Source organism: Lithobates pipiens, unplaced genomic scaffold (assembly GCF_037356315.1).
Source record: "Lithobates pipiens isolate NorthernLeopardFrog02 unplaced genomic scaffold, aLitPip1_a1.2 Scaffold_16, whole genome shotgun sequence".
Taxonomy (NCBI): Eukaryota; Metazoa; Chordata; class Amphibia; order Anura; family Ranidae; genus Lithobates; species Lithobates pipiens.
The window spans coordinates 292,369,095-292,382,192 of NW_027507748.1; positions in this window are offsets into that span (position 1 = coordinate 292,369,095).

The following is a 13,098-nucleotide window of genomic DNA, read 5'->3' on the forward strand; positions in this document are numbered from 1 at the left end:
CTATCGGACCCCGTCGTCGGATAATCCGACTGTGTGTGGTATGCATCGGACTGATTCCGTCTGAATATCCGTCGGACCCAATTTTCAAACATGTTGGAAATATTTCCCGACCAACTGGGCCGGTCGGACATACTCCGATCATGTGTAGAGAATTTTGATCGGACCAAGTGCCTCACATGCTCAGATCAAATTCCTACATCAAAGCTATTGGCTACTAGCCTTAATGTAGTCCCATCGTAACGATATTACGTCATCATTTTCTGAAAGATCAGATTTTTTCGCCAACTTTGTCCGACCGTGTGTATGCAACAGTTTCGAACAAGATCCGACGGACAAAATCCGACGGGCAAAATCCTACGGATTTGGTTGGCAAAATCTCCGACCGTGTGCACAGGGGCTAACACCTATACCATACCAGTCCTTAAAAGAACTTTTGTGGACCTAATAGCTAGCGATTTGGGTCACTGCAGTCTCTCCCTGCTCCACACAGCAACCTCTCCCTATAGTGACATACGAAAGAATGTAAAATGGCCGCCGGATCGGGTCTATTTATAAATTAGGGGGAATGTCCAAGTGTCCATGTGCTGTAATGTCTCAATTGGCTGTCCTGTACCACATGATGGATGTGTCATCATAGGTCAAAGTTCTTTTACACAGTAAACACGGAAGTCCGCCGGGCGAACAGCGGCAATAGTCCGCCGATCGGGCTGACCGCGAACAGCCGAAATTCGCCACGAAACGAACGCGGGCAAACCGTTCGGCCATCCCTAGTCCTAAGGTCCACTACCTAGCGGTGCACTTCCGACTCCTACGGAGTGCACCTGTCACCTGGTCTCAGGTGACCTGACATGGAAAGTATACATTAACCACTTCAATACAGGGCACTTATACACCTTCCTGCCCAGACAAATTTTCAGCTTTCAGCGCTGTCGCACTTTGAATGAATGTCATACAACACTGTACCCAAACTAAATTTTTATTGTTTTGTTCCCACAAATAGAGCTTTCATTTGGTGGTATTTGATCACCTCTGGGATTTTTATTTTCTGCTAAACAAATAACAAAATAGACAGAAAATTTGAAAAAAAAATGTTTTTTTTGTTTCTGTTACAAAACTTTGTAAATAAGTAAGTTTTCTCCTTCACTGATGGACACTGATGGGGCTGCACTGATGGGCATCGATGAGGTGGCACTGATGATGGGCACTAATATGCGTCACATATGGGGCACTGATAGGCGACACTGATGGGCACTGATAGGTGGCACTGATATGCAGCAAGGATGGGCACTGAAAGGCGACACAGGTGGACACTGATAGGTGGCATGGATGGGCACTGATAGGTGGCATGGCTGAGCACTGATAGGTGGCACAGATGGGCACTGATAGGTGGCACAGATCGGCATGGATGGGCACTGATAGGTGGCACTGATGTACACTAATTGATGGTACGGATGGATGCCAATCAGTGCCAAACAATAATGCATGCCAATCAGTGATGCCCATTGTGGGCACTGATTGGCATCCATTGTGGGCACTGATTGGCATCCCTGGTGGTCCTAGTGGTGTCCCTGGTGATCCAGTGTGGGCATCCTTGGGGGGGCTGCGTTGATAATCAATCAGCACAGACCTCTCCTGTCAGAGGAGCAGCCGATCGGCTCTTCTCTACACGTGTCTGACAGAGGCCGATTAACAGCTCTTTCTCTTTCTCTGAATGAGCCCTAAGAGACCAAAATGTACAATTCTGCCAGATACAATCAGAATGCGGAGTTCAGGAATGCGTTGTGCTCAGAATGCAGGGTTCAGGAATGTGTTGTGCTCAAATGCAGTGATCAGGAATGCCTTGTGCTCAGAATGCAGGGCTCAGGAATGCGTTGTGCTCAGGATGCGGGGACCAGGAATGCTTTGTGCGCAGAATGTAGGGATCAGGAATGCGTTGTGCTCAGAATTCAGGGTTCAGGAATGCATTGTGCTCAGAATACAGGGATCAGTAATGTGTTTTGATCAGAATGCAGGGTTCAGGAATACATTGTTCAGAATGCACTATGCAATATACACTGACCTACTGATCCATCCTCCTCCTTACCTCTCCGTGGCCTCATCATCCATCACATCAGGGCTCTGCTCAGCAGTGGGCAGGCAGTATTGCAGGAGTCCCCGCCATCCAGCTGCTCCTTGGTATCCCTGCCGCCGGGAGGTCAGCCAACAGCCACTGCACCTCTCACATGGTCATGATCTGCTCCAAGCATGGCTCCTCCCCCTCCGCTGTGCCACAGGTTGCATAGCATTTGCCAGAGGAACAGACTGTACCAAAGTAGTCCTGGGGCAGGGAGAGCTGAAATTGGGTGCTGCAGAGGAATGCCCGAATGCCTTACAGGAGGTGTAGGGGTCTGGGGGAGGCAATAAGCTGCAGCACCCCCCCCCCCCTAAATGTTGCACATGGGGTGAAAACTGTCTGCCTATCACCCCCCTGTCAAGCTACTGGCACTGATACAAGGAAGGGAGCCGCTTCCTCTATGCCTGCCCTGCCAGTGCAAGTGACTGCCTGACTGGGGGATTCCCCCCCTCCTATCCTGGCAGCGCTGGCTTCACGAGATGGCGTGCCCACAGATACATGCCATAGGTTCGCCATCACTGTCCGAGGCTTATGACATCATGCATAGATCTCTCTCACTCTCAAAAGTTTGCCAGGAAGGGAGGGGGGGTGAGTCATAAGGGGGCCAGTGAGAGCTGCAGAGCTGGAGTTGTGCCTCTGTGTGTCTGTATAAATCCAGGAAGTGAACAGGCAGCAGCTTCAGCTACCCACAGTTAAAATGGTTGCAGCCAGACTCAGTGGAGAGAAATTTATGCAACATATTTGGCAAGTACAGAATCACAGTATATATAAAATAATATGCAAAGTGGTTGGAGGGAAGCTTCAGAATGGCAAAGATGTTTTTATTACAAATGATGTGAGCAGACTGCAGTTCCCCTTTAAAGACTAAACCTTTTTCTGGCACTTGTTGCTTACAGGTTAAAATTTGTATTTTCTTCTAGAAAAGGAGTGGGACTGGAAGGCAGACATCTGAACTTGGGAGGTAGGAACGGAATACAAAGCCTTCAGAGCTTCTAAGATAGGACCTTTGAATCCATAACGAGGTAGGCTATCCTGGCCCTATATGTTTGCCACCCTATTTCTGCACATCAAGACTTAGCATAACATGAGAAAAAAGCAATCTGACCAGAGGTGACAGGATTTTATCTGTATAGGATATTGGCCGAATCAAGAACGCTACCCCAGCCTTTCACCAGAATCAGAGGCTACATAAGAGGTGGAAAAGTATCTTGAAGCGCATTTAAATAATACAGGTATCTGAACCCACTTCCGGAAATAGACTCCCCCCCCCCCCCCCCGCTGTCTCCTGGGAAACACACAGGTCCCATAGAGATAGCGGGGACCATTTAGGATGTGCATCGCGACTCGCACATGCGCAGTAGGGAACCGGGAAGTGAAGCCGTAACGCTTCACTTCCTGATTCCCTTACCGAGAATGGCGTCGGCAGCAGCCGAAAGCCGAGCGATTGATCGGCTTCAGCTGCCGACATTGCTGGACTCCAGGAAAGGTAAGTGTCCATTTATTAAAAGTCAGCAGCTGCAGTATTTGCAGCTGCTGGCTTTTAATATTTTTTTTAGGTGCACTCCCGCTTTAAGACGACCACTGCAAATGGTTAAACGGGGGTCCCAACATCTTTCAAGACATGTAAGCAAAAATGAATAACATAAAAAAAAAAGTTAAATGTTAAATTAAAGAAAAAAGATAATGCAAGCATGGCAATCTGTAGTATTAGTGAAGGAGTCCAGAGAAGGCCTGCAATAAACAACAGTGTTAGTGGGCCTGAGATAAAAACACATCTCAGACATGAAATTTAAATATAGTGACTTGATGTCTGTTAAATCTCAGCTGATAGCTATTGCTAATGTATACGTCCCTCCCCCTTCTAACATTAGGTGCTATACCTGGTGTTGTAAAAAGTTGCCACCTTCGGCCCTTTGAAGCTGCTCGTGGCGGGTGATTTTAACAACATACTAGACTACTCTTTAGATATCTCGAACCTGACCAGGGAGCAAAATCTGGAGCTCAGGCACTGACTCAAATACTGCAACGCATGGAGTTTGGCCCCACAGTCCTCAAATGGATTTCATTGCTGTATGAGCGCCCGGTAGCGGCCCTCCATTTCAACCGGGGGGGTGTGTCTGAGACTTTTCCAGTGTCCAGGGGCACCAGACAGGGGTGGTCTATTTGCACTAATAATGGAGCCCTTGGCAATTGCACTGTGCTCCCCCCCCCCCCCCGATTCAGGGCATTAAAGTAGACACCCTAACTGAAACCACAGCACTTTATGTGGACAACTTGGACACCGGACCTTCCACTCCACTTCCACCACTCTTAAGCCCCATACACACTATCAGATTATCTGCTGAGTTTTTCCTTCAGATTTACCAAAACCATATAATATGAGGACAAACCTTAGGAGTTTCAATGTGTATGCAATCAGGCAGGCCCTTCTACTACATGGTTTTGGTAAATCTGAAGGAAAAACTCAGCAGATAATCTGATAGTGTGTATGGGGCTTTAGGCAGATTCACACTGGTCTCTGGGCTCAAGGTTAACTGGTCCAAAATACCCCCCTTTGCTCCCATCCTATCCCCGAACAAGCTGACCCCAACATCTCCCTACAATGGGTCTCTCGAACCAAATACTTAGGGCTCCAGATCACTAACTCTGTGTCTGACTTTGTCAATCTTAATATTTCCCCGCTGCTTGTTATAATAGCTAAGAAGTTTCAGGCGTGGAAAAACCTTCCTCTGTCTCTCATCGCGAAGATAAACTTGATAAAAATGGAAATTCTACCCCTTTTATTGTACAACCTTCAGAATTCCCTGGTTTGGATCCCCAAGTCCATTTTTAGATCAATCGATGCCACGATTTCCTCCTTTTCGTGGCAGGGAGGAATCCCCCGTCTCAAATTAGCAATGCTACAACACCAATGGGGAGAGGGGGGGCCTCGTGGTTTCTAATTTTCAAAAATACTTTCTGGCTGGACAGTTGACGGTGGCACACCGCTGGCTGACTGCTCCTCCAGATGATGCCTCTGTATCCCTGGAAGCGGCCTGTGTGGGCTCCTACGAGGTGCTGTCTCATTTGGTATACAGGGGTCTAAAAGTACCATACCCACTGACATCCTCCATGTGCTCGGTGATGAAGGCATGGGTCATGGCCCAGGGAGGGCGATCGCCATATCAAGCCAGGTAAAGACGCCAGTCTATGTCCGCTATGTCAATGTCACGTTCAGCAATGGATATCAGGCAGGTAACAACAGGATACAAGCACAAGAACAGCTGAAGATCAGTCAGCATCCATTATAGGTCAGTGCACCCCTTAAATGGACCCTCTGGCACCAAAGGAAAGCATGGACTCGCTCCTATGGACGTGCACACGCCTTTGTGCATGCTCATTGGCACGTCTGTGATCTGCAGAGTTTCTTATGCATGTGCTAGTGCACCCAGAGCGCAACAATAGTTCTCTTACATTGCCCCCTCCTTATGGGCAACCTCCAGATGCCCTTCAGAGGTTTCTTCTCTGGATGGCACTGAAAAAAGTTTGCACTTTTTGTGGGGCATGCACATTAGAAGCAGTTCCCATGAATTGTCCTCAGGACCATAGCCTTTCCACTTGATCAGGAATAGTGATGGACGAACGTTTCGCCCGGCGGTCGTTTCGCGGCGAATTTCCGACATTCGCGGTCCGCACGTTCGAACGCCTTTTTCCGTCGTTCGCCGCGGCGGACTTACGTGTTTAATGTATACAAGAACTTTAACCTTTGGTGACACGTTTATCATGTGATACAGGACAGCCAATTGAGACATGACAGCACATGGACACTTGGACATTCCCCCTAACCTATAAATACACCCGATCCGGTGGCCATTTTACATTCTTTCTTCTGTTACGATAGGGACAGGTTCCTGTGTGGAGTAGGGAGAGATAAACCACTAGCTATTTGGTACACAAAAGTTCTTTTCAGGACTGGTATAGGTGTTAGGTGTTGATAGGTTTGCTGTGCTGCTGATTCTTGCAGCAGCCTGAGTGTCTTTTGTTAGTTTAGAGAAAGGGAAAGGACGGTGTATGCTACAGGGACAGCCAGATTAGTCTTTCATCATCATCATCATCATCATCATCATTAGCTGTTACTATCAAGGTCCACAAAAGAGCTGTTCCAGTAACCACTAATCGTTCTCTTTTTTTGCCAATTTGTATAGGGACAGGAAGGAAGCAGTGTTGTCAGGCAGTGAGGGTAATTTTAAAGACTTGCTGTTATTATTAGTTCCACAAAGGTTCTTTTCAGGACTGGTATCAGTGGTACAGTAATAGGCTTGTACATGTATAATATTCTTTCTTCCAAATATAGAAAGGATATTATACTTGACTGCTGCCCTTCTGCTGCAGTCTGCTAAACATTCACAACTCACTTGTTCCACAAAAGTTCTTATAAGGACTGGTAACTTGGTATAGGGTGCTACGGTACATAGGCTTGAGTGCGGTACAGTCTGCTGTTCTGTAAGGACCGCTATCGGTCCACAATAGATAGGGTTGACGTGCACCACTGCTGACCGCTGCCCTATACTGCAGCAGTCCTTCAGCGGTATAGGGACTGACGTACAGTCTGCTAATCACTAACACACAACCTGCTTGTTCCACAAAAGTTCTTATAAGGACTGGTAACTTGGTATAGGGTGCTACGGTACTTAGGCTTGAGTGCGGTACAGTCTGCTGTTCTGTAAGGACCGCTATCGGTCCACAATAGATAGGGTTGACGTGCACCACTGCTGACCGCTGCCCTATACTGCAGCAGTCCTTCAGCGGTATAGGGACTGACGTACAGTCTGCTAAACACTAATACACAACCTGCTTGGTCCACAAAAGTTCTTATAAGGACTGGTAACTTGGTATAGGGTGCTACGGTACATAGGCTTGAGTGCGGTACAGTCTGCTGTTCTGTAAGGACCGCTATCGGTCCACAATAGATAGGGTTGACGTGCACCACTGCTGACCGCTGCCCTATACTGCAGCAGTCCTTCAGCGGTATAGGGACTGACGTACAGTCTGCTAAACACTAATACACAACCTGCTTGGTCCACAAAAGTTCTTATAAGGACTGGTAACTTGGTATAGGGTGCTACGGTACATAGGCTTGAGTGCGGTACAGTCTGCTGTTCTGTAAGGACCGCTATAGGTCCACAATAGATAGGGTTGACGTGCACCACTGCTGACCGCTGCCCTATACTGCAGCAGTCCTTCAGCGGTATAGGGACTGACGTACAGTCTGCTAAACACTAATACACAACCTGCTTGGTCCACAAAAGTTCTTATAAGGACTGGTAACTTGGTATAGGGTGCTACGGTACATAGGCTTGAGTGCGGTACAGTCTGCTGTTCTGTAAGGACCGCTATCGGTCCACAATAGATAGGGTTGACGTGCACCACTGCTGACTGCTGCCCTATACTGCAGCAGTCCTTCATCGGTATAGGGACTAAGAGTTTTGTCACAGGGTCATTTAAAAAATGACAGGCAGAGGAAGAGGCAGGCCCTTCCGCAGGGGTGGTAGGGGTAGGGCAGGAGCAACAGGCTTGAGCCAAAGTGGGAAGTTGCAGAAGGTGCGTTCAATTACTTTAAAGGATGCACCAGACTTGGTTGAGTGGCTCGCTCAGCCTTACTCTTCTGCACCCTCCTCATCCTCTCGATCTGCACCCTCTTCTTCACTCTCTGCTATGTGCACCCCCAAAGACACTACCACCAACAACACGACCACCACCACCACCACCACATACCTTCCGCTTGAGTCACTGGAATTATTTTCCGATCCATATCAAGAGGACATTTCTGATGCGCAGCCACTCTTGGTATTGGATCAGGAAGAGGAGGTAGCAACAAGCGCTACTCAGCAGTCTGACGACAGTACCCAGATCAGCCCAAGGAGGAGGTTGGTCCCCGGTGTTGCTGCCTACTCCGAGATCTCTACTTATAGCGGTGGGGAAGGTGACGTTGATGATGACGTGTCTAGTGATGTCACGTGGGTGCCCACAAGAGAGGAAGAGGAGGGGAGTTCAGAGGGAGATATGGACCAGCAGATAGGGAGGAGAAGCAGCAATGACTTACATTGCACAGCAGGGACAAAGCAGACTGCAAATGTATCAGGAGCGAGTCATCGACCATGTACGGTCACATCTGGCGCTCCCAGGACACCGGCACATGGCTCCGCAGTGTGGGCTTTTTTTAACGTGTCCGCTGCTGACAATAGCGTTGCCATCTGCAATCTTTGCAGTCAACGCGTTAGTCGCGGTAAGCCCAATACTCACCTAGGGACGACCGCCTTAAGAAGGCACATGAGCAGCCATCACCGAGCCCAGTGGGAGCAACGGAACACACAAAGCCACACTGCAGGCTCTCACCGTCCAGCCTCGTCTTCTACTTCTCCTTCTCCTCTCTCCTCACAATTGTCCTCCACTCCACCTTCCATCACGCCAAGCTCACATTTTTCTGCAAAAAGGCAGGCTTCCGTGGGCCTAATGTTTGAGCGTAAAAAAATGATGACGCCGGATAACCCTCTTGCCCAACGGTTGGCGGCTGGCTTGTCAGAACTCATAGCCCGCCAACTACTGCCATATAAACTGGTGGACTCGGAGGCCTTTCGCAAATTTGTGGCCATTGGAACACCACAATGGAAGGTCCCAGGAAGGAAGTATTTCTCAGAGAAGGGCATCCCAGAGCTATATGGCCATGTTCAGCGGCAAGTGAATGTATCTCTGGCACACAGTGTCGGTGCCAAGATACATCTGACCACAGACACGTGGTCTAGCAAACACGGGCAGGGAAGGTATATCAGTTTTACTGCCCACTGGGTGAACCTTCTGACGGCCGTCAAGCATGTAACCCGTGGCACCCGTGTAGATTTGGTTTTACCGCCACGGATTGCATGCAGGCCTGACTCTTCTTCTCCTCCTCCTACTCCATCCTCCTCCCTCTCCTCCTCAGCTGCCTCCTCCTTTTCCGCTGCTAGCGTCTCTTCCGCTGCACCGCCCAAGCTCCCCAGAACCTATTCCACATGCCAGGTGAGACGTTGCCATGCCGTGCTGCGTCTGTTGTGCCTGGAAGCAAAGAGCCACACTGGCCCGGCACTCCTTTCAGCTTTGCGTTCACAGGCAGATGAGTGGCTAACACCGCTCAATTTGACAGTTGGTAAAGTGGTGTGTGACAACGGTGCCAATCTGCTTAGCGCATTGAAACAGGGCAAAATCACGCACGTGCCGTGCATGGCACACGTCTTAAACTTGGTCGTGCAGCGATTCCTTGTCAAATACCCTGGGGTCCAGGACATCTTGCGGCAGGCAAGGAAAATCTCGGCCCATTTCAGAAGATCTTACACGGCCATGGCTCGCCTTGCTGACATTCAGCGGCGACACCATCTGCCGGTCAGACGTCTTATTTGCGATTGCCCGACGCGATGGAACTCAACCTTCTATATGCTTGATAGGCTGCTCCAGCAGAAACGTGCAGTTAACGTCTACCTGTATGAACTCTGCGAAAGAAACGGTTCTGGGGAGCTGGGTTTTTTTTCACCGCGCCAGTGGCTGCTCATGCGCGACACATGCAGACTTCTGCGGCCATTTGAGGAGATCACCAAACTGGTCAGTCGCAGCCATGGCGCCATCAGTGACATGGTACCTTATGCCTTCTTTCTGGAGCGTGCATTGCGTCGTGTCATTGATCAGGCTGTGGAGGAGCAGGAGCGGGAAGATGAGGAAGTCGCAATGCTGGATGAATTCCCAGGGGGGGCTACTCTATCTGAGACAAGTCAACAACAGGAGTCTGATGAGGAGTCAGAGGAGGATGGTGCCGGGGCGGATGAGCAGGAGCAAGAAGAGCATGCTTTAAACCTTTCTGGGATCCCTGTTGTGCGAGGATGGGGAGAGGAGAATGAAGAGGACGACATTATCCTGGATGATGAGCAGGAGCCAGGCCACCACACCGCTTCCACTTTAGTGCAAATGGGGGCCTTCATGCTCCAGTGTTTTAATAGGGACCCCCGTATAAAAAGCATGAGGGTCAAGGACCAGTACTGGGTGGCAACGTACTTAGACCCCCGGTACAAACACAAAATGGCGGAAATGTTACCGCCGTCGCAGAGGGCTGTCAGAATGCAGCACTTCCAGGCCTTGCTTCGAGAAATGCTGCATTCTGCTTTTGCGTGCGCTGGCAGAGGAGCAATTCCCACTCCCAGAGAAGGATTTGCGGGTACCAATCCAACAGCGCCTGCAAGAAGAGGCCGGTTTGAAGATGTGTTGGTGACTTCGGATATGAGGTCATTCTTTCAGCCGACCCATCGACAGGTGTCATCCGGATCCAGCATCAGGGAACGCCTAGACCGTCAGGTGTCCGACTACATTGGGTTAACGGCCGATGTGGACGCTCTGAGGAGTGATGAACCCCTAGACTACTGGGTGGGCAGGCTTGACCTCTGGCCAGAGCTTGCCCAATTTGCAATCGAACTGTTGGCTTGCCCCTCATCCAGTGTCCTGTCCGAAAGGACGTTCAGCGCAGCAGGGGGGATTGTGACCGATAAGCGTACTCGCCTAGCTCACGACAGTGTTAACTACCTCACATTTCTAAAAATGAATGAGGCATGGATCTCGGAGGAATTCAACACATGTGACCAGTAGACCATGTATATGTCTATAAACTATTTTTTTAATCAAGCACACAGACCTTCTTAATTCATTTGGCTCACTTCCTTGACCCAAAAAAGCACACCGTACTATATGCCCCTACCCTCCTCTTTGAAGAGGTTGAGCGGTGTCATATTTCTACTGGGGCTGCTTATGATATCCCTGTGCTGTGCTGACTTCCTCCTGGGGGTTCTTATTATGAAGGGATCACACTATCCCTGTGCTGTGCTGACTTCCTCCTGGGGGTTCTTATTATGAGGGGATCACACCATCCCTGTGCTGTGCTGACTTCCTCCTGGGGCTGCTTACGGTGCTGCTGTCAGTGCTGTATGTCACGGTGCTGCTGTCAGCGCTGTATGTCACGGTGCTGCTGTCAGCGCTGTATGTCACGGTGCTGCTGTCAGCGCTGTATGTCACGGTGCTGCTGTCAGCGCTGTATGTCACGGTGCTGCTGTCAGCGCTGTATGTCACGGTGCTGCTGTCAGCGCTGTATGTCACGGTGCTGCTGTCAGCGCTGTATGTCACGGTGCTGCTGTCAGCGCTGTATGTCACGGTGCTGCTGTCAGCGCTGTATGTCACGGTGCTGCTGTCAGTGCTCTGTATTACGGTGCTGCTGTCAGATGCCTCTATCACGGTGCATGTGTCATTCCGGTATGTCACGCTGCTGGTGATCATCTCCTGCACCCTCTTCTTTGCCTACCCTGGTCCCTGACCTTCCCTCTCCTCCATTGCCTTCATTAGCTCCATAGTCCTGAATTGTTAGAACAATTTCCCAAATAAAATAAAAATGCTTGTAGTTATCGATCCCAAATTCACCTCATACATGTATTATGTCATTGTCCAGATGGTGGGACTACGTTTTACCCCCTAATAATTACCACGTGGCCGCAAATTCGACATGAAGGTTTGCAAAGTTCGCCTCCCATTGAAGTCAATGGGGCCCGCGGCGAACGTTCGGTTTCGCGAACGTTTGGGTCCGTTCGCATTTCGCTTTCGCGAAACGTCCCGTCGGAAGTTCGTCCATCACTAATCAGGAACTGTGTTTGGCCTCTCCTGGTTCTAGAATCCAGAATAGCTTCTACTTCAAATTCTTCACTGCCCACGATGAGCAGTGGAGGAGGATTTTCCAGATCCCGGTTGGGAAAGGTGGTTTGGCACTGTTCTCTTTAATAAAGACATATGAAAAACAGGGTGAATTTTCAGATTTTTTTGACAATATTAGTTTGAAGGCCACAGAATTGATCTCTCTCCTTACAGGAAAAGGCCCCAGGTATTTCGGACCAAGTTTCCTAGAAGGACATTTAAGTTTTAAGTTTGCGGAAGATAGCCAGACCTTGTGTCCTGGTTTCAGACTCAAGTTACCCCTCTTCTTCCTGTCAAAAATTCTTTTGTTGTTTGCCTGGGCTTTAGAAATGGTGTCTTGAAGCAATGTATTATTGGAGCTGAAAAAACTCAATCTGTCTTGAACAGCAGGTACAGAAGATTCTATGGGTACTTAAGGCAAGAAAGAAGGGTGGTATCTGTAGTTGGCGAAAAAGGGTGTTTGCTTGGTAGCTGAATGGATGGAGTTGTTGTATGCAAATTCTGCTAGCGGGAGAAGAGGTGATCAATCATCCTGTGAGAAAGAGGAGAAACAATGCAAGTATTCTTCCAAGGTTTATTTGGTTCTCTTCGTCTGTCCATGTCATGGTAATAGACTGCGTATTCCTGTGCGCATGTGCACGGGGATGGTGCTCTGGCGCACAATTGTGCGCAATAGGAATGCGCTGAGGTGCACGGGCGGCGCTATGGAGCGGGGCGCGCGCGTGAGTACAAGTGCATGCATGCGTGTGACCCCTCGCTGACCTATAGAGGAAGTATTGGCCTCTAAACAAACTGCTGGCTCGTCTTCAGCTTCCTGTGATTCCCACATTTGCTCCTGTGACCTGTCTTACCTGTTGTGACCCGGATTGCCTTTTGACCTTGCTGATCTTCTCCTGACCCGACCTCTAGCTTTGATCTTGGACTCCCGCTCACGGAACGCGTTTGACCCTCAGCCTGTACCTGGACTTGTCTGAAATCTCCTGTGATCGACCCCAGGCTTGCTCTTGGATTATCCTTCTGTCTCAGCGTTCCTGGTACCTGTTGTCTTCTGATCTGAACCGTGATTGACCCTCGGCCTGATTCTACTTTTGTCTAACTTAGCTGTTTTACCTAACTTAACTCTTGCTCCTGGACCCCCATGGGTCATTACCTACCTGCTCCGCTCAAGCAAACTGTTAACCTGCTAGCAAGTGACTGTCCCGCTGGTAGCATGTGCCTCTTGGTGCCAACCACTCTCTGTGCCACCTTCAGGG